This window comes from Spermophilus citellus (genome assembly GCF_964194105.1).
Source record: "Spermophilus citellus genome assembly, chromosome: 6".
Taxonomy (NCBI): domain Eukaryota; kingdom Metazoa; phylum Chordata; class Mammalia; order Rodentia; family Sciuridae; genus Spermophilus; species Spermophilus citellus.
In genome coordinates this window covers 72,505,991-72,527,125 of record NC_138187.1, presented here as the reverse complement: position 1 = coordinate 72,527,125, position 21,135 = coordinate 72,505,991, and the positions used below count along the sequence as shown (strand labels likewise).

At 40.1% G+C, this 21,135-nt stretch overlaps 1 pseudogene across 1 annotated transcript; it reads left to right on the top strand.

Annotated features, from left to right (window-relative positions):
- Window positions 1-17,307: 17,307 nt before the first annotated feature.
- On the top strand, window positions 17,308-18,859 carry LOC308651256 (melanoma inhibitory activity protein 2-like; annotated as a pseudogene). Its single transcript has 2 exons — window positions 17,308-18,231; window positions 18,279-18,859. The product of its transcript is annotated as a melanoma inhibitory activity protein 2-like (transcript).
- The last annotated feature ends 2,276 nt before the right edge of the window (window positions 18,860-21,135 follow it).

The window sequence follows — 21,135 nt, the reverse complement described above, 5'->3', positions numbered from 1 at the left end:
TCAGTGGGTTATGGAGGCTGATATTTACCCGTTTAGAAATTAAGACCTGTAGGAGGCTTCAATGGCTCTTTCACTCCAAATCTGAAAAATATGTAATGACTTTTGCCTTTTAAAGAACTTATCATACCTACACTTAAGGTGTGCAATTTCTTTTCTTTTCTTTTTTTTTTTTTACAAATCAAAACAATTGGTGTCCAAAGGATGGTAGTGCTTCATTCACATCCTGACACTGGCACAAATGCTCCATTCCCTAAGGCACTGCAGGCCATGTTGTTCACATCTATGGGGCTGAGAGGAAGGGTACTTGGTTATCATTTCTTCATAAGGTCCTCATCACATTTCTCCTCAAAAGATGGTGGGTTGAAATGTTCAAAGTGATGAGAGACAAACCTGTCAGCCAAGAATCCTATGGTCAGCCCACGTGTCCTTCCCACAGCAGGCAGCAATGATGGTGTTCCCAGATGCCTCACTCCTTTCAAGATGCTGCATCAAAATACCTTAGACTGGGGGAATTTTTAAAAAGAAACTGATTTCTCAAGATTCTGGGTTCTGAGGAGTCTGGAAGGTCCAAGGTCAAGGTGCTGGGAGATTAGGTGTGTGGAGAGGGCCCACTTTCTCCATTTAACACGGGGCCTTGTTACTGTGCCCTCACATGGTGGAGGAGGAAGGGCTATCCACCCCTTCAAACTCACTCCTTCCTTCTTTCTTTCCTTCCCTCTTTAAAATTATTTATGTGACATATTACTGAAACCAGGGCCTAACACATGCTGGGAAAGTGCTCTACTTTGGGTGTTCATCTCCAACACTTTTTATTTTATTTTGAGGCAGGGACTCACTAAGTTACCCAGACTGGCCTCAGACTTGTGCTTTTCCTGCCTTGGCTTTCAGAGTAGCTCCAATGGCAGGCCTGTGCCACCATGTCTGGCTAACTGTGTGTGCGGGCATATGTGTGTATGTGTGGTGTGTGATGCTGGAGATCCATGCAGCATCTTGTGCATGTGAAACAGTGCTCTTTTCTAAAGGCATCCTTCCATCCATGATATCAGAGCCTCATGGCCTAACCTAACCACATCCTGATGGCCCAGCTTTTCTATGTATTTGGATTAAAGTTTCAGCTTGAGTTTTGGAGGGACCCGCACTTCAAACCACAGCACCAGATGAGCAGGGGTCATCACTAGAGGTACCCTGCATGTCGGGAGTCCTTCCAGTTGAACTACATTAGATAGGAACTCACAGTTAGATGGAGATAGGAAGAGCTCTGGTAAAGGTAAATAAATTCATGATACTTATAAAAGACAGGGATGCTTTTGTTTTCTAAAAACAAAAGAGACTTATATAGCCAAAACCCCAACTATCAGTCCATGTATTTGAAAACACAATGCAGGCACATGTAACTTTGTGACTTCAGTAATTGAGGCAGGATGTGTTAGAGATGCATAGGAAGAGCACTTACAATCTTCATGAATTTATGCCATTTTAGATCTACATTAAAGCAAGTTATCACACTTCTATGTTAAATGGAACCCCATGGGAATCACAAAGAAATAGCTGTAGTAGAGAACAAAAATGAAAGGAAAGGGAATTCACGTTTACTACAAAAATCAGCTAAGTAGGAAAGATGATAGAAAATGCGGGAAATAAGGGCAAAAGTAGCCATAATACCACAGGAAACAACAAAATGACAGAAGGCAATCCTCCTTCGTCAGGAGTTGCTTTAAGAGAAAATTCACGAAACACTCCACAGACCAGAGATGGCAGAAGGACCACAAAACAAGATCCACCTGCCCTGGCGGGATCTGGGGAGCATTTTCTAAGCAGAGAGAACAGCAAGGACAAATGATCTGGGCATAAACAAGCAAAGAGGGATGGAGGTCCAAGAGGGCCTGAATGTGTGACCATACTGATGGCACTGGAGTAAATAGAAAGCCAGACATAGGTCAGATGAAGTGCAAATTAGAACCAGTGTGCTCTGGTGATCCTTTAGCAGATAAGGAAACTGAGGCTCAGGGAAGTTGAGCCATCCTGCCTAGTCCCTTCTCTCCCATCCTGGTTCCAAAGTCCTCACTACCACAAAACACTGTACCTAGGTCACAGGGACACTTATGCACCTCCTAGGTAACTATTTAAGGGATGGCTGCAAGAGACATAGACATTCAGACAGGCTGATATAGCACATCTAGTGATTGAGTCCAGGCCCCCATCAAGGGCATCAGTAGACTCCCTGCTCCATCACATTTTTCTTGTCCATGTTCTAGTTACCAGAGGATTTATCTAAATCACCTTGTCAGATAGGTGTTTTGATTATCTTGAAGTTGACTTCAAACTGACTCTTACAGGATTTTTCTAATTTCTGTGTAAGGAAACCAACAATGCCTCAGACAACAACCTGAACCTGGATGGGAGGCCAAACACTTTTAAAGTCAATGTGTCACTCTTGATCTGTCTTCATGATCACAGAGGTCAGTTATGAGATGAGTACTGCAGCCCAGCCTCACAAGTGGCAGTCAGCCCTCTTAGAGGGTCAACTAATATACAGCATAGTACCTGAGAGAAAATAATAAGTCCTTTACATATTAAGCCGCTGAGATTTTGTTTGTTCTATGTCCTCTGACATGATGGCACATGTATAGTATCATCACATCTGTAACAGAAAATTCTTATATCCAACACTTGTTACTCCAATTCCATATACCTATAGGATATCCTTCCAATAGGACATTATTCTGGCCAGAGATAGAAAAACTCAGCTAGCTATCAAATTGATCAATAGGCCACATATTATTATCACAGTAAATCAAAACAAAAATAATACAGAGTCAAAGGTATAAGGTATACAATGATGTTTAAATTATTTAGAGTGTGACTAAACCACTCTGCATACTAAATGATCAATAGGCTAAAGTACAGCAAGAATTTAGTCATCAGTGGTAAGAAAAATAGACATAATAAAAATATACAATTTGACCAAAGCTGTGGGTTTCTACCAATCAAGAAATATGTGGTTTGAAAATGAAATGAATAGATTTACTGTTCAACTATGTCAGACAAGAGAAAAATAAACTTGAGTGAATTACAAACTCAAATTCAAGTCATTACCAAAAAATCATATGACATGAATAAGAATTATGCAATTAAAAACAATCAGAAACAGAACTTTGACAGTGAAATAAAGGAATAAAACAAGACCCAAGAAGACTCCTAGCTTCTGGTTCTACCTAAAAGAAGATTGGAAGTTGTCCACCATTGTAATAAGTCAAACACTGAGCTAACCAAAAATTAGCCACTCTTCTTACATCCATCAAAGAATTGAGATCTCAGTGCAAACTGTTTGCCAAAAAATGGTGGATACAGGGGCTGAGGCTGTAGCTAGTGATAGAGTGTGTTCTTAGCATACACGAGGCCCTGGGTAAACTCTAGAAAGACACATTGATGGGGAAAATTGCAATTCATCACAGCTGTAATCCATAAGCACAAACATGGGTAGGGTTTCTACAAGGGTAGGAAAACCCAACCTATAAATGACAAATTGCTGGAGTCTCAAAGGTGACAAGTCCAAGAGTTAAAATCTTCAGGCTCCTTACACTTAGAAGAGGTCCCATACCTTTGCAGGTCATCTCCAGGAGCCTACAGGTCCTCAGAGTGAAGTGTGGAGAAAAAACACTTATGTTTCTTGAAGACCAGGGTAAACAACTGTTTTTAAATACTCTTAGAACATTCATTGCTTCTCAGTGAGGCCTGCCATCAAGAGAAAGTATTTGGACTGACCCCACCTGACTGGGTTTAATCAGGGAAACACCAACATGGAGAAGGAAATGTTCAACTCCAGTCCATTCAATCATTCCTGTCCCATGTGAAGGGCAGGCAAAACAGAGGAGTTCTTTTTTTTTAATATTTATTTATTTATTTTTTAGTTCTCGGCGGACACAACATCTTTGTTGGTATGTGGTGCTGAGGATCAAACCCGGGCCGCACGCATGCCAGGCGAGCGCGCTACCGCTTGAGCCACATCTCCAGCCCCATCAGAGTTCTTGTAAGAGACAAACTTGGGGACACAGGTTCACTAATAGCACACAACTTCATCACTGCAAGGAACAGTGCCTCCCCTCAACCCAAACCTCACAACCACATCACTAACATCTCTCTGCCTGAAGTCCTTGACCTGTAAGTCATGCCCAGCATTATCATGAATACTAAAACGCAAACAGAGAAGGCAGAAACAGAGAAGTGTCAGAGCCAGACTCAGATAAGGCAGGATGTCAGAATGATCAAACCAGGAAATTAAAACAATTGTGATTTGTATGGTAAAGACACTAAAGAAAAAAGCAGACAACATGAAAGAACAGATGGTTTATATAAGTATGATATACATATTCAAAGAAAAAGCAAAAAAAGAAATATTAGGCAGCAAAAACAAAACAAATGAAGAATGCCTTTGCAGGAATTGTTAGTAGACCAGCTGTGACTAAAGGAAATTTCAGGAAGCTTGAGGATATATCAATAGAAACTCCCCAAATTGAAAAGCAGAAAGAAAAACACTGCAGAGCAAGGTGGCACAAGCCTATAACCCCAGCTACTCAGTAGATGGAGGCAGAAAGATCATAAGGCAGACTGGACAGCTAAGCATGATATTGTCTCAAAATAAAAAAATAAAAATTTAATCTGGCTTGTTAGAAAGTTGGGGCAGTTTGGCCACTTCCCAACATCAGAGTTCCAGGCTGGTTCCATACCAGGGATCCAGTGCTGCCCTGCTGTCACATGCACCATGCCAGCAGAGGACCTTTAGTAATACCCAGAAGCTGGCAGCACAGCCCTGAGGTGGCACCAAGCTCGTCCACTGGCATTCCCTAGATTAGTCACCAACCACAGCCAACCCACAAGTTCTGGGGGGTGGAGCCCATGCTGTTCTTCATGAATAAGGGGACAGTGGCTTTTAGTGGGCAGGCAGTGCAATCCTCTGCACATTTTTACTAGTGTATGTCTTTGGGAGCTGCACATTTTCCTTGAAACCATCTTCTTTTTTTCTTCTTGTATCTCATTTTGTTCTGATAGACTGCATACATTATTTCCTAGATGTTCCATTATTTTAATCTTCTTTAGCCCCTTTTTAAAAAAATACTAGGTTTTTATTGAATTAAAAAAAATTTTTTGAACAAAAGTTTTATATTCTATTGGGCTATTAGCTTCTACTTTTATTAAATTATGATCAGCACATAATATTTGTATTGTCTCTTCTCTTGTGAGCTGAGATTTGCTTTTTTGAGGTGTATGACCTGATTTTGTGAATCCTTGAGAATGTTTGAAGTGATAAAACATTCTATATAAATAGGTTCATATATGTGTGTGTGTGTGTGTGTGTGTGTGTGTGTGTGTGTGCAGTTATTTAATATTAGGTAATAATTTTGTACTTATGTAATCTGCAATGGATACAGAAAGGAGAACTGAACCTTCTTTTGCTTTCTCCTTTTAATTCCAAAGGTATTAACTGATAAACTCTGATATTCTCTTCTTTTGAGCAAAAAAAATTCAGAGTTTCAAAATTTGTATTGGGAAATTGATTTTTAAACTGAAGCTAATTTATCTCATTTAATGGTATTATTTCAGTGCTTTTATGTTTCAGGATCTGGGCCTGCCTCACTCTACCCACTGTGTTTTTCCATATGGCTGGTGTGCTTTGTCCGTCCTATTATCTCCAGCCTTTCTGAGATGATCTTTCTTGAGTGTGTAAATAACAAATGCCTGGATTTTACCTTCTGATCCACATCAAGTCTTTTTGCCTGTAATAGGCAAGTTAAAGCCACTTACACTGCAAATGTTATCAATGTATTTGATGCCACTTTTGCAATGTATTTAAAAAAATTTTTTAGTTGTAGTTGGACACAATATCCCTATTTATTTTTATGTGGTGTTGAGGATTGAACCCAGTGCCTTACATGTTCGAGGCAGGTGCTCAACCAATGAGCTGCGCCCCAGCCCATGCATTGTAATTTGATTCACTTGTTTCTTTTACTTAAAAAATCTTTTTCTATGTGATCTGTATTTTTAAAATTATATTTTGTATACCTTTTGATAATAAAAGATTGTAGTTTGGAGTTTTAGAATTTTCTTTAATTAAAAGAACATTTTCATTGAATCCATAGGTATTTTCTGTTGGTCACTTGCAATGCAGGGGGTTGAAAATAGTTCATTTTCAATTCTTTTATATTCTTCTTCCCCATGCCCATTTTTCCAAGTTTATTTTTCTTAGGATTCACTGTAATCCCTTTAAATGTATTTATACATCCATTACTTGATGTCGCCATATTAAATATCTTTTAATTCTCTGCTAATTGTACTTGGTTATGGCATTTCTTTTCCTGTGGAATTGATATCACTTTCATTCTGTTCTATACCCATAAGCCATGAATCTGTTCTAGTCAAAGTCACACATAAGGAATCTTGCTCACTTCAGGGTCCTTGTTATAATCATCACTTCATTTCTTGAATAGCAGAAGTTCATCTGTCAGTAATCTTTCCGAGAGGACTTGTGTAAAGGGCATTTGAGTTCCTATGTGTTGCTTGTGCTCATGCAGCTCTGGAACTGGGCTCTGTGATGGTTCTGCTGGGGTTCAGAACTGGCCTCTACCCCTTCACTCACACAATTTATTGAATGCCTCTGTGCCTCTTTTCTCATTTTTAAAATGAGGATAATCAGAGCTCTCACCCCTAAGAGTGTTTTGTGGACTAAAAAGGGTTATAGACATGAAATGCTTATAAGAGTGGCTGAAAATGGACTATTGCACAGGTATTACTATCTCAGAAACCCGCCCCCCCCACTGTGATAGCAGCAAAAGCCTACCTTAATCTTTCACAGGAGACTTGAAGCAGAATTGCCAACTGTTCACATGATATAATTCTGAAGAAAATTCTCAGACCAATCAATTATTTTCCTTTTATAGGTGACTTTACTTCTTCTTTGGTTTTCCAACAAATTCTTTGGGATTTTGATAACTTTATCAGAATCACTTGATCCCTTTCGAAAGTCATGATTTTTTTCAGGTAGAGAGCACTTATGGAGAAAAATGCATATCATTATACATGCAGCTTAATGACTTGTTATAAAACATAGATCCTTGTAATCGGGACCCAGGAAAAGATAGGAGACATCTTCATATTCCAGAAGCCCCCACATGGACTTCAAATCACAACTTAGTAGACCTGCCTCTAGTAGTTTTGGTGAACAACCTCAGGAAAAATCAAACCTCAAAAATCTAAGCTGTTGGGCTGGGGCTGTGGCTCAGCAGTAGAGGTCTTGCTTAGCACATGCGAGGCCCTGAGTTCGATCCTCAGCACCACATAAAAATAAATAAAATAAAGGTATTGTGTCCAATAAAAATTAAAAATATATATATATTAAAAAATCTAAGCTGTTTAATTCTTCACTATCATGTGAAGTTTGTCAGATCTTCACATATCATTTTGGATTGCTTTTGTGTATTTAACATCACAGCATACAAATCACCCCTGAAAGCACACACTTCCTTGCCACAAGGACATACCTCTGTGCCCTCCAAACCTTTGAGGACCTCTGGACAGATGGTCCCTCCCCTAAGAGTGCAGTGATGGTGCCTGCATTATTGTTACCTAGTCACAGGGCTTCACAGCCCAGCTAGGCTCTGGACGGGGTCCATGCTGTGGCTGTAGATGCCCACATGCTGTTAATCAAGATTCCACTCTCGTGGATCTTCCTGGTTGTTCTCTCCCTTACTTAGGGTGGGATGTCAAAGTCTCAGCTGTTAACATTGAATGATTGGTTGCTCCCTTAATCTTGTCACTTTTTCTTCCTAATGGTGCTCTGCTGATTTCTGCACGTTTATTTATACCTACTTACGTTCTTAATAAATTGGCCATTTGCCATAAGATGTCCTTCTCTTTCTTTGTAACCAGTTATGTTCCAAAGTCTATTATTCTGTGTCAGTGGAGGCACGCCAACTTTGCTTATTTGCCATGTCTTTTTCCTCCCTATTGCTTTGCACCTATTTGTATTCTTGAATCTAAGGTGTGTCTTCAATAGCAACATGTTACTTGATCCTGTCAATTCACTCTGGCCATCTATTCCTTTTGATTTTAGGGTTTAGTCCATTTCCATTTAGCGTGATTACTGAGGAGGTAGAATTCACATCTGGTACATGGTTCAATATGGCATATATGTGATGTTTCTCTGTTCCTCCACTTATGCCTTCTCTCTCTCTCTTTTTTTTTTTTAACCTTTGTGTGGTGCTGAGGATCGAACCCAGTGCCTCACATGTGCTAGGCAAGTGCTCTACCACTGAGCCACAACCCCAGGCCCCACTCGCACCTTCTTTATTGCTAAGTGGATACATTCTAGTGTAATATTTTAAGTCTCTTCTTGTTTCTTTTATTGAATTTTAAAATTTAACTTCTTAGTAATTGTCCTAGGGAGTATTATGAGCTTTTAAAAACAATCTAATTTAGATTAATATTAAGTTCAATATTGTACAAAAACTGGACTCCAATATAACTCCATTCCCACCCACTTCCTTTGGGCCATTTTGTAAAAACAAGTCTTCTCTTTGTTCATTTTAAGTACTTCAACACAGTTTTGTAACTCTTGCTTTCTGCAGTTTTATTTTAAAATAAACATTGGAAGAAAGGAGTTATAGGCAGGATGGGTGCATCCTGTTCCATATTCCGCAGGGGCGCAACTGGAAAAATCAAACCCCAAAAATCTAAGCTGTTGGGCTGGGGCTGTGGCTCAGCAGTAGAGGTCTCGCCTAGCTCATGTGGGTTCGATCCTCAGCACCACATAAAAATAAATAAAATAAAAGTATTGTGTCCAATAACAATTATATATATATATAAAATCTAAGCTGTTTAATTCTTCACTATCATGTGAAGTTTGTCAGATCTTCACATATCATTTTGGATTGCTTTTGTGTTTTAAACAGCATCTTCGCTGCTGCTTTTTATTTCCCTGTGTGGATTCGAGTTACGTTTAGTGTCCTTTAATTCTAAGGGACACCCTTTCATAACTCTGTAGGGCATGTCACTTGGTCTTGAGATGGAGAGAATAGGGGGCAGCCCCTGTGAATATGTAACAGACACCACTGTCTTACCTATATTAGTTTCTCTTGAATAGACAATGTTCATTTGATCCATGGCTTCAGTTAATTTCATAGTCCAGAAATAGATGATTGTAGTTGCTTTGCTTGTGGGACAGTATATGTCTACCAGGTCCTTGTTCTCTGTTTATGGATGATAGTTGCCCTAGGATGTATTTTTAAAAAAAATTTTTTTAGATGTTGATGAACCTTTATTGTATTCATTTATTTATATACGGTGCTGAGAATTGAACCCAGTGTCTCACACATGCTAGGCAAGTGCTTTACCATTGAGCCACAACCCAGCCCCCGTAGGATGTATTTTAATGTTTTTTGTTTGTCTGCTTTTGTCACTTTGGGGTTGGGGACATGATGTGACCTTTTAATAACTAGGTAAAATCCTCTTTTATTTCTCCAAACATTCTTTAATTGTAAATCAGAGTATTCTTTGAGTTCTGTTATTTTTTTTTTTTTAAGAGAGAGTGAGAGAGAGGGGGACAGAGAGAGAGAGAATTTTAACATTTATTTATTTTTTCCTTAGTTCTCGGCGGACACAACATCTTCGTTTGTATGTGGTGCTGAGGATCGAACCCGGGCAGCACGCACGCTAGGCAAGCGCGCTACTGCTTGAGCCACATCGCCAGCCCCTGTTATTTCTATACTGTGTTTCAAGTACACTTATTGTATAGAAATTTAAGAAAAAAATAACCTACAAAGTAAATAATAAAATTCCCAAGAAAAGACAAATAGAATGCACAAGATATGAGCAAATTAATTGGGTTAAAAGCCAAGCTATCCTTTAGCAGGGACAAGTTTTATGCAGTATTGAATTCACCCTGTTTGAAGTCCTTCCCTTCTTTGCAATGCAGATCATAGGCTTTCTGTTACTGAATTCCAGTATTCTGGCACCCTCTAGTGCTACTAATGAGTAAAGTCCACTTCCCTTTAGCTTTTCATTCCTGCTTTATTAACTATTCCCTCCGCTATTCCTCCCCACACTCTTCCTTTCTCCTGTAGTAATTTTCTAAGTCAATATTTTCTAAGTCAAACTAGTCACATATTAGGAATTCCCACAGTCTTCCTGTCCGAATTTCCATTCCTCTTTATGCCTACCGACTGAGGTTAGCCCACAGGGTCCCTGTTCACTCCAGGTTGTTCTTTCTGTTGTCCCCATGAGACTCCTGTCATGATGCACCATCCTTGCTTCACCTGAAGCTCAGGTGGGGGAGAGCAGGACCCCTGCTTGAGCTCCCTTGGAGCTGCAAATTCATTGGCAGCTTCAGAAGCGGCATACTTCATCTTCTTCCAACTCTATGCCCATCAGAAACACATCACTTTCTGTTCCTGATCTTTTAACAAAGGTTTCAGGGTGTCTGACTTTCAAGCTGATAGAAAGAAAATTGAAAAAAATTTCTTAAAATAATCCATTCAAAAGAAGCCAAAACAGAGCAAAGAAAAAGAAGGATGAGTTGACAGGATGATATAATTAAATCCAGAATTCTTACAAGAGCTGTGCTAAATGCAATAGGCTAAATATTTTCATTAAAAGCCATAAATCGGATTAAATAAAAAATCATGCTTCTTATATGAAACATCCTAGAACACAAGGACACAGAAAATTTAAAAAAATAATGCAAAAAGATAAGCCATACAAATACTAACCTAAAATTAGTGGTGTGACTGCGTAATATCACACAAAATAGAATGTAAGTACAAATACTACTGGAGAGATGCTACATGATCACAAAAGGCTCAGTTCTTCAGAAGATTTTGAGAAATTATTTGGTTATACCTAATAACCTAGTGCACATGAATGTATATATGTATATTTTTATAGATATCTATTATGGGTATGATGATTTTCTCATTTTTTTGAGAGAGAGAGAGAGAGAGAGAGAGAGAGAGAGAGAGAGGGAGGGAGGGGGAGGGAATTTTAATTTTTTTTGGTGGACACAACATCTTTGTTTGTATGTGGTGTGAGGATCGAACTTGGGCCGCACACATGCCAGGTGAGTGTGCTACCGCTTAAGCCACATCCCCAGCCCCAATTTTCTCATTTAAAAAAAATTTTTTTTTTGTAGTTGTAGATGGAAAGACTGCCTTTCTTTTGTTTGTTTATTTTTATGTGGTGCTGAGGATCCATGCTAGTGCCTCACGCATGCTAGGCAAGCGCTCTACTACTGAGCTACAGCCCGAGCCCTGATTTTCTAATATTTTTTTTTGATTTCTCATTTGTTTTAGAGAAAATACTCTGAAAGCTTAATGATTTCACTTATTTGAAATTCATTGAGGCTTGATTTATGTTGAAGAATATGGCCTAATGTGAAAATATTTTGCAAACATTTTTGTGTATGTATATGAATTGAACAAAAAAAGAGACAGACAAGTAAAACATAGAAGTTTTCTTTTAAAAATATTTGGTTTTTAGTTGTAGGTGAAAAATAACCTTTATTTTATTTTTATGTGGTGCTGAGGATAAAACCCAGTGCCTCACGTGTGCTAGGCAAGTGCTCTACCGCTGAGCCACAGATGAGGGGCAGTGGATGGCATTATTTCATGGGTACAGAGTTTCTGTTAAAAAAGAAGAAGTCTATCAACAGATGGTGGTGACAGTGAATGTACTGAGCACTTCTGAATTCTATGTGCACTTCAAAATGGTTAACATGGGCTGTTGTTATGCAGCCAATGTTTATAGCAGTTAATTTCACAATAGCTAAACTGTGGAAGCATCCTAGATGCCCTTCAATAGATGAATGGATAATGAAACCATGGTATGTATGTATGTATGTATGTGTATATATATATATATATATATATATATATATATATACACACACACAATGGAATATTACTCAGCATTAAAAGAGAAGAAAATTATGGCATTTGTAGGTAAATGGATGGAGCCGGAGAATATTGTGCTAAGCAAATTAAACAATTCCAAAAAAACCAAAGGCTGAGTGTTCTCTCTGACAAGTGGATGCTGATCCATAATGGGGAGGGGGGAGGGATGGAGGAACTTTGATGGCACAAAGGGGAGGGAGGGTGGGGAGGGAGCATGGGGAGAGGAAAGATGGTGGAATGAGATGGACATCATTAACCTAGGTACATGTATGACTGCACATATGGTGCGAAGCTACATCTGGTACAACCAGAGAAATGAAAAGTTGTGCTACAATTATATAGAAGGAATCAAAACAAATTCTGCTGTCATATATACCCAATTAAAATAAGTGAATTAATTAATTTAATAAAAGATTGTTTATGTTAACATTAACAGGTTTATATTACCTTCAGTAAAGTCATAAATGAAAACAGTATTGTTTAAATTTCTCAGTTTTAATTTCTATCAGGGAAAATATGAAAGAGGACACTCACATAAACAGAGCTCTTTGGGGCCCTTAGTGTTGGGAAAGGGCTGTGGTAAACCTTGTATCAGGTACCTGTCCAGGGAGCTGCTCAGGAGGGGCAGCCACCTGTCTGAGGTCTGGCTGACAGCATATTGGGGACTCACATGGGCGAGGGCTGCTCTTCCACCTGGGGGCTGAGGTGCTGCTGCTCCACAACCATAAGTGCTTCATAAATGCTCAGCACAGAGGACCATGCTGAACACCTAGGATCCTCTACAGCACCTCTCACAGCCACATCATCCAGTGTGTGGCCCACAGGCTTGGTCTGAGAGTGCCCTTGGCTTCTTCCACCTCATTTACTTAGTTATTCACTTCCAATGTATGTGACACCAGTGTGGATTTGCAACAGTTTGGACAGGCTTAAAAGTCACCCTTCAGCCTGGAGACAGGAGAAGCCCTGGACTAGATGTCCTGTCACTACACAGCAACTGGGTGTGCCCTGCAGCAAGTCATTAGAAACAGAAACTCCTTCTGGTTCATTAACAGCACTCAAAAGGGCTTCTTCTACACTCATACTGCCATGATGTACATAAACACTAGCCTTCTGAAGACAGAAATTGGCAGAGATAGAGGAAACTTACACACCTTACTCTTTGGCAAATTCTTTTCCCATAAGTCTCAGAAATTGATTCTATTCATTAAGTTCATCTTGGCTAACCTTTGGAAATAGGAAAACTTCCTCCTAAATCTGATCAGGAGCTAGGGAAGTAGCTCAGTGGTGAGTCTACACATAACAAGCACAAGGACCCTGGATCTGGTCCCAGCACCAATAAATAAATATTTTAAACATTTACTAAAAATTTAATTTTAAGCAACCTCCCATTATGGTAATATCAAAGGGGAAAGAAAAACATTTACTGGCTTTCCCATCTGGCCCTAGGACATGACCCACAGGAGTCAAAGCCAACCTCACAGGTGCTACAAACCCAGGAAGTGGGTCAGAGTCCACCTTCCACCTCCATCTCCCTCCCACACAGGCAGGTCTAGTCCTGATTTCCATAAGCTTCCTCATCAATAAGAAGTCATGAGGCCAGGCCCATGAACAAAGAGCTTGTAGATGCCCTAGTCTAGTCCCTGTTTGCTGATGACTAATTTTGGCTCATTGCCAAATCCCAGCACACCTTAGGGCTTCTATTTTCTCTCCTATACCATGCAGATCACCTTTACCCAAGGTCCTTAGAAGGATGGCAGAGCACAGTGAGTGCAAAATCCTGCCACTGGGGAGAGTGCACAGTGGCCACCAGGACTATCCCCTAGAGCTGCTGACCCGCTACTGACAGCAGCTCCCTGAGCTGAGTGTGTCGGGAACTGAGTCAAGAGACAATGCCTGAATTTAACCTGGGTTGAGCCACTCCTGAGATGTGTGACTTGGGCAACTCACAAGTCCCCTCTCAGTGACAATTTCTCTTCTATTACATATGATTCTGCTCATGCTAGAATGTAGTTGTGATACTCAGAACAGGTCAGAAGTCCCAGAACATGAAGGAGCCCTTTGTATCAGGCTATATCTCTGCCCTTATCCACCATCATGGTCTGGAGAGCTTAGCTACCACCTCTTGATTCATATCTGTGAGTTGCCAGCAAGCCTGACATCCCTGCTGGACCCTGAAATCATCCCATCAAGACCTGAACTGCTCTGGCCTTCTGTACTTCTGTCACCATTTAGCGGTCAACATGAAGATGTGGCTTTGAATCTATGGCTATTGAGCAGTGATGGCTCATAAGCTGGTGGGTCAGAAGCCCTGCCTCTCCTCTTGGCACCTCTCACAAGTGTCCCAGGAAGGTCTTCAGAAGTGTTTTCAGGCTTTCTCACAGCCTTTCTATCCTAACCAACAATTTCTCTACAATGTGCCCAAATATGCTTTCTCCTCTGTAGCACAGGCCTACAGGCTTCTGGGTCCATCTCTAGCCACAAATGACAGCTGATTTAAAGGAAATCCTGACTGCATCCATCACAACTCAATTGTCAAGATGGTCTAGAAGAAAACATGCAGGTGATTCCTATCACTGCAGCCTCTCAGAACAAAGGTGACCCTTTGCAGAATGCAGAGTGGCTCCACCCACTCCCATACAACTAGCCTTTATAGCTTCCTGGGTCACCTGGGTTAATGGGCTGTGAGAGAGAAAGCTGATTCGATACCAGTGGGCAGAGGAGGTGAGAAAAGTGAGTGGCTGGCACCTAGATAGGCTTCAGCCTCCATCAAAGAGTAACTACGACCTCAGGGAGGGAGATCCTGGGCACTGTCTGGAAACAACTGCTAAGACTCAATCCCATAAGTAACAGCCCAAAGATGTTCTACTGGGTAGCCCTAAGGGCACTGCCTTCTGACGGGTCAAGGTCAAGACAGACTGCTAGGAAGACTGAATTGCCTGCCTGAAGAACCTCCCCATTTCCAGGTACTGCAATCAAAGCCCTCACTGAACTGGAGGGCATAGAGGTGGGATGGCAGTGAAATCCTCCAAAATCAGGGCCTTGAGGTGCCCCAGGAAACAGCCACAACCCAGAGATGTGGAGTGAGGAGAGGGCCTGGGATCAGGGCTCAATGCCCTAGCTTTGGAGGCCATTCAAACTCTCTGCATCTCAGATACTAGAGGTGCTGCCAGGGAGTTGGTTAGAATAGCCTAAGAGGAAGGGGATTCCCCCAAGGGATCCAGATGTCAAATTCTGCCCCTCTTCAGACTTTTCTCCCCACCAGGAAACAGTCTGCGAAGTGGTCAGCTGCCAGGAAGGAACTTAGGAACACTTGTGATTGCAGGTAGAGAGCTGCTCACTGCTAACTTCAATTGAAGTTGTTTCTTTGTTTCAGAAACTGCTCTTCAGAAAAGGCCTGGAAGAACCAGCTTAAACTAGTCAACTGTGTACCTACACAACTCCTCTTCTAAGTGACCTAGGGTAAACTTTGCTCACTCTAATTCATTATAATGCTAAATTCTCTGCCCTAAGTGAAGCCTCTGCCATTTGTTTGGTTTCCTACTGGGAATAGAAGCCAGGGGTGCTTTACCACTGAGCTACATTTTGTGGTAGAGATTCCTCAGAAGAAAGGAAAGAGAATATGATGCCATCTGTATCATTGTGAGCCCTCCGGAAATCAGTTTTTGAACATTCTTGCTACTTTGTAGTGTAGAAATAGAATGCCCAAACAGGAATGTTTTACCTCATATGAAGACAAAGGCTAGTATGTAAAAGGAAACTAACCAGATATATAAGGGATTACTCCCTACACTAAATGCTCAGCCTTTGGATAAGAATCCACTGAGGCTGGATGCACACAAATAAACACTGTTTCTCATTGAATACCCTGGGGTCCCCTGTCTCTGTGTGAGAATCCCATGCAACATTTTATTTTGTTTTGTTTTAGGCAAGATCTCACTGACCTTATTCTTCTCTTTGCTATATATTTATAATGACCAGCTTGCTTAGAACTGTTTACATCCTATGAGAAGTGAAAAGAACATCTGAAAAAAGATTTTAAAGACTCTTAAATAAATCGTCTACAAAAACTAAAATGAAAACCAACTCAAGTCTTAAGCTCCTTCTTTTTAGAAACATTAGATGTGCTGTACTATTTAAAAATAACTTATCAAAACTGATTTGTGCCCTTGTTCACAACTCTTCTAAAATGACTGTTAAAATAGTCTATCAGTGCCGCAGTTTTGGCTGGGCACAGAATCACGAGCCACTCAAGCAGGAACAAAACTTTATTTTGAAAAAGCCACCGATACTCTCTAGGCGCCGGCAAGCCAACCCGGTCCTCCCACGCGGGCGTCTGCCGGAACTGCGCGTTCCCCCTCCATCGGGGCCCCGGACCTCCCCCGGAATTTCCTCCTACTATCCTTCCCCAACCAATGGGAATTCTCCAGGAGTCCCGTAACTTGAGTCCAGTAGCAGGCCAAGGTGAACAGCGGGAGTCCAATTTCCATATGAATGTAAATCTTAACAAAATCATATCTCAGTGGCTAGCTGGCGTCACTTTACAACCAAAGGTGCCATACATCGTATATTTGCTTGTGGCTCCTAGCATATCAGAAGAGTTTTTCTATGGAAATAATTCAGATGACTTCTATAGAAAGGGTCAACAGGCCTGGAGATGTAGCTCAGTGATAGGGAGCTTGCCCAGCATGTACAAGGTCTTGGAGTTTAACCCCCAACACTGCAAGAAAAGGAAAGGGAGAAAGAAGAAAGAAGAAAGGAAGGAAGGAAAAAAAGAGGGGACAGGATGGGATGGAAAGGAATGAGTCATTAAAACACAAGGGCAAGTGGTACAAATATAAATATATGATGTACTAGCTCTTTTAAAATTTAACAGAGCTTTAGAATTTTAGTGACATCAAACTGAGTGATATTATGATTGTATAGAAGTTCTACCTTGGCCTGGCCTATATCAAACCAACGTGTGGGTGACCTGGAGAGGACTCCTCTCTGGCTTGATTGGGACAGGCTTGAACTTGTGCTGCTTCAGGATGCACAGCATAGTGAAGGGGCCACGATTTCCCTGACAGGCAATGTGAGTGTGCTAGGCCCCTGGAAGCCTATGAAGGGGGCTCCCCATGCCCATGCCCGAAGCCCCTCCCCCCCACCCGCTGATTCACAATGGTCTGCTCCGTTGCCTGGTGCAGGTTTGTTCCTGACCAAAGGCCTGGGTGTCCACAGTCTGTTTTGGGATGGCTGGGCGTAGTGTGGTTGTGGAGGGAATAGCCAAAGTAACCTTAGTGTGATGGAGGTGCAACGGCTGCCCCTCATCCCTACATGGGGGTGGTCCTGGAAGAAGTAAGCAGGGTTGTGGTGTGCATTGTCTGAAGACATGGAAACACACCCTAGTCCTTATGGCTGGCTGTGGGAGTTGGTGATATGTACAGCTATTGGATTTTTTGTTGTTCTCTTGTTTTTGTGGAGAAGTTATCAGTCTGTGAGAAGCAGGTGTTACATGAGAAGAGAAGAAAAGCTTGCTCTAAAACTTTCTGAACTAATTGAAGAAAAATGTGAACTACTTGAAAAAGTTAGCCTTGTTCAAAAAGAGTATGAAGGCTTAGAGTCATCTTTAAAGGATGCCATTTTGGCAAAGGAGTCAATAGAAGCAGAAAATTTAGAGGCAATATATGAAAACCTGGATAGGTCCATATCTAAACTTGAGGATGAGATACTCCTTCTAGAAAAAGAGGTAAAAGAAGAGAAAACTAAACAGTCTCAACAGGATGAATTAATGGTGGACATATCAAAAAGGATTAAGTTCCTAGAAGATGAATCAGAATCCCTCAGTTCACAAATACTGGAAGCTAAAACAGCCTTGAGACTATTTCAAATGAATGAAGAAGAAATTATAGTAGCAATAAAGGCGGCTTTGAATGAAAATTCCCAACTTCAGGAAAGTCAGAAACAGCTTTTACAAGAAGTTGAGGCATGGAAAGAAAAAGTGAATGGCCTTAATAAACAAAAAAATGACATTTGAACATTCTAAAGTACATGCAGACCAAGTTCCCTAGAAAATCACATTAAGTCTCTGACTGAACACTTGCTGCAGATAAAAAATTGGGCTCCTGTGCTTGCAGAAGTCCTAACAGATGAAGGTAACTTGGAGTTGGAAATGGAGAGTGAATCAGAAATTGGTGCTCACTTAGAAGATCAGCCAAAAGGGGCTTTGAAGAAACTGGTTTATGTTGCTAAGTTACAGGCCTCTTTTAAAACCTCAGAAAGAGAAAGAAATCAAATTTTTACTTTATTATCTGAAGTAATTGAAACAAAGGAAGATGTTAGAGAACATATTAAAAATCTGTTTCTGATGTTTCAAATACAGCCTTTGGGAGAGAGAATTCCCCAAATGGTCCCTTGACCTTTGGGTCAAGCTTCATGTGAAATAAGACCTTCTCATTCAGAAAAGAAGGGTCCTCTCATACTCTCACCTTTGGTGCCAGTGGGAGGAGAAAGAGGCTCAAGGGGCCCAGAGAATCCTCTGGATCATCCAATTAGCCATGAAAGAAGAGAATCAAACTGTGATAAGTTAACTGATCCTCAGAGAGCACCTCCCGACACTGGTCCCCTGGCACCTCCATGGGAGCAGGCCCATAGTATAATGATTCCTTTACCAGGCCAACCATATTTTGATCCACAGCTTCCTCTACAAAAGCAATATGGATGCTATTCTAATTATACCTGGATCAGCAGAACTCAGAAGTTCCACTGTGCCACCTTTGGATAAAATGGATGGGCCTACATCTTCAGAAATGGAACCCAGTAGAAATGATACCAAAGTCGATCTTGGTGATTCCAATGTGCCTGATTCATCTTTCTCTGCTGAAAACCAAGGAACTGGCTCTGGCTTTGCTTTCTCACCTTTCCCTCCAATCAGAGGTCCATAGTTTCCAGTGGATCCAAGGAGTCAGTTCCTGAGAGGGCCTTTTTTTCTCTCCACCTCCTCCAGGAAACATGTATGGAGCATCTCAAGAATATCTTCCACAGGGCCCAACACCCCCTCCATTTCCAATGGGACCACAGTGTTTTCCTCAGTATTTCCCCTCAAGAGAAGGATTTCCCCCCACTCCCACCCCTGCATTCTGAAAGTAGAAGTAAGTTCCCTTCAGGGTTGATTCCACCTTCAAATCAGCCTGATACTGAACATTCAGAAGCACAAAAAGAAACCTGACAATCGTTTTTATCTGCCTTTCAAAGTAATATATCTCTCATTTTTAGTTTAAGTAACTGTTTTTAAGTGATTGCACGTTTGCTCCAATTGAAGCTCAATGGAATGATAATTCTTAGGATAGTATTTTGTAAATAAAGATGGTTTAAATATGAACCTTATGAGTATATTATTTCTATTTTATCTTATTCTAGAGAGCATAACATTTAATTTGATTAGTGCATTATTATGTGAGCAACAAACGGAGTTTTATATATATATGTAATCTTGCAGTTGGGGATATTTTAAACTCCAAACAAAGGCTGTCCCTTTATACAAAGAAACATATCTACTGTGATTGTAGCAAATATGAAAGTAACTTTATGCTTAATGAAAGATTTTAGTTGATTTAAAGTCTTGTTTGGCATTGATAATGATAATAAAAATCAGCTAGTTTTTCTGTTTAAAAAAAGAATAATTAGAGCATATTAAGAGTAAACCAGAAAACACAACTAAACATATCATGGAAATAGGAGATTTAAAAAAAAAAGTTCCAGTTCTCAGAAAACTTGTAGGAATTTGGAAACTATAAATTCTCTCTGTCCCTGTTTTCCCTTACATCTTCTTTATTTTATACCCATTCTGCTGTGGTTCACTGCTATAGGTAGTGTCCTAGTCTTTGTTTTGTCTTCAGGGAGACTTTTGTAAAATACGAAGAGACTGTAATGAAGAAACAAAGACATAACTCCAAATTTTGTTATTGTTAGATTTCATAGTCATAAGATGACTCGCTAAGCTACTATAAAATGTTTAAAGTTCTTACTTTCAATTTCTATACCATTGCAAATAAGTAACAATTTGCAAAACTGCATCAGTCCAGAGACAACACTTTGAACAATGTTTCCCTGATCAAGACCAAGAAAGAACATTTATTAAAAATACCCTAATTAAGAATTAGTGGTTAAAGCTTTTCTCAAGTGCTAAATATGCTCTTCAGTTTTTTTTTTGGTGAAGAGCAAACACTTAAATCTAAAATAAATGCAGTAATATAACTTTCTTCTTAAATATAAGCAGCAACTCTATCACAATTGATGGCCAGTGATGAGAAAAATGAGAAAAATTTGGGCCTGGAAAAAGAAACACCATAAGTTCAATCAATCTAATTTGTTTTCCCTCAAGAGTAACACTGGTTGTTAAATCAATCCTAAAAACAATTTTTCCAGCATAAAACATTCCTTGCTCTAAATGAATGGATGGCTGTCTACCTCCATGGTCTGTATAAAAATGGACTGATGATCCCCCACTGATGTTGATCCAGAACTGCTTCTGCCCTAACTATTACAGGAGAATAGTTGCTAATATAGTTGATGTTTTACAGCAAGAAACTGGAAATAAGGTAATTTCAGGTTGAAAAAAGAACTGAAATGCCTAAATACCATGATACAGTCCTATAAAAAGTCATAGCTTCAGAAGAAAAGCCTGAAAGGCCCTTTTAAATATGACACCATTTATTGAATCAGGTTCCACTTTTGTTTACAGCTCTGAAAAGAACAGTTAAATAAAATAAAACAATACTAAAAATTGGCAATTTATAAAAAATCAGGAAGTATTAAGCCAAAAATGAAGTCATATATACAGTACACATTTATATGCACTTTACCTAAATAATTGGGCTGTTATTGTAATACAATAACATACAACTTTTTTTCTACATATAATATATACAACTTTTTTTTTAACATACAACTTTATGAAGGTCAAAAATATGACAAATGTGGCCTCCTATTGTTAGAGAGTTTTAAAGTGAGATATTCCTGGAAATAAGAAATGACAACTCCTTTTGGACATGTAAACCTCTATTCAAAACATGAATATACTTCACATACCCATAGAAAAATTCTGTGGATATAAATTACATAATACACTTCTTCCTGAGTCCCCTCTCTTCCATTAGCCCACGCCTCTAAGGAGAGCACCTCCTGGAGGCTGCAGGGCCTGCTGCCTGAGAGCAGTGAG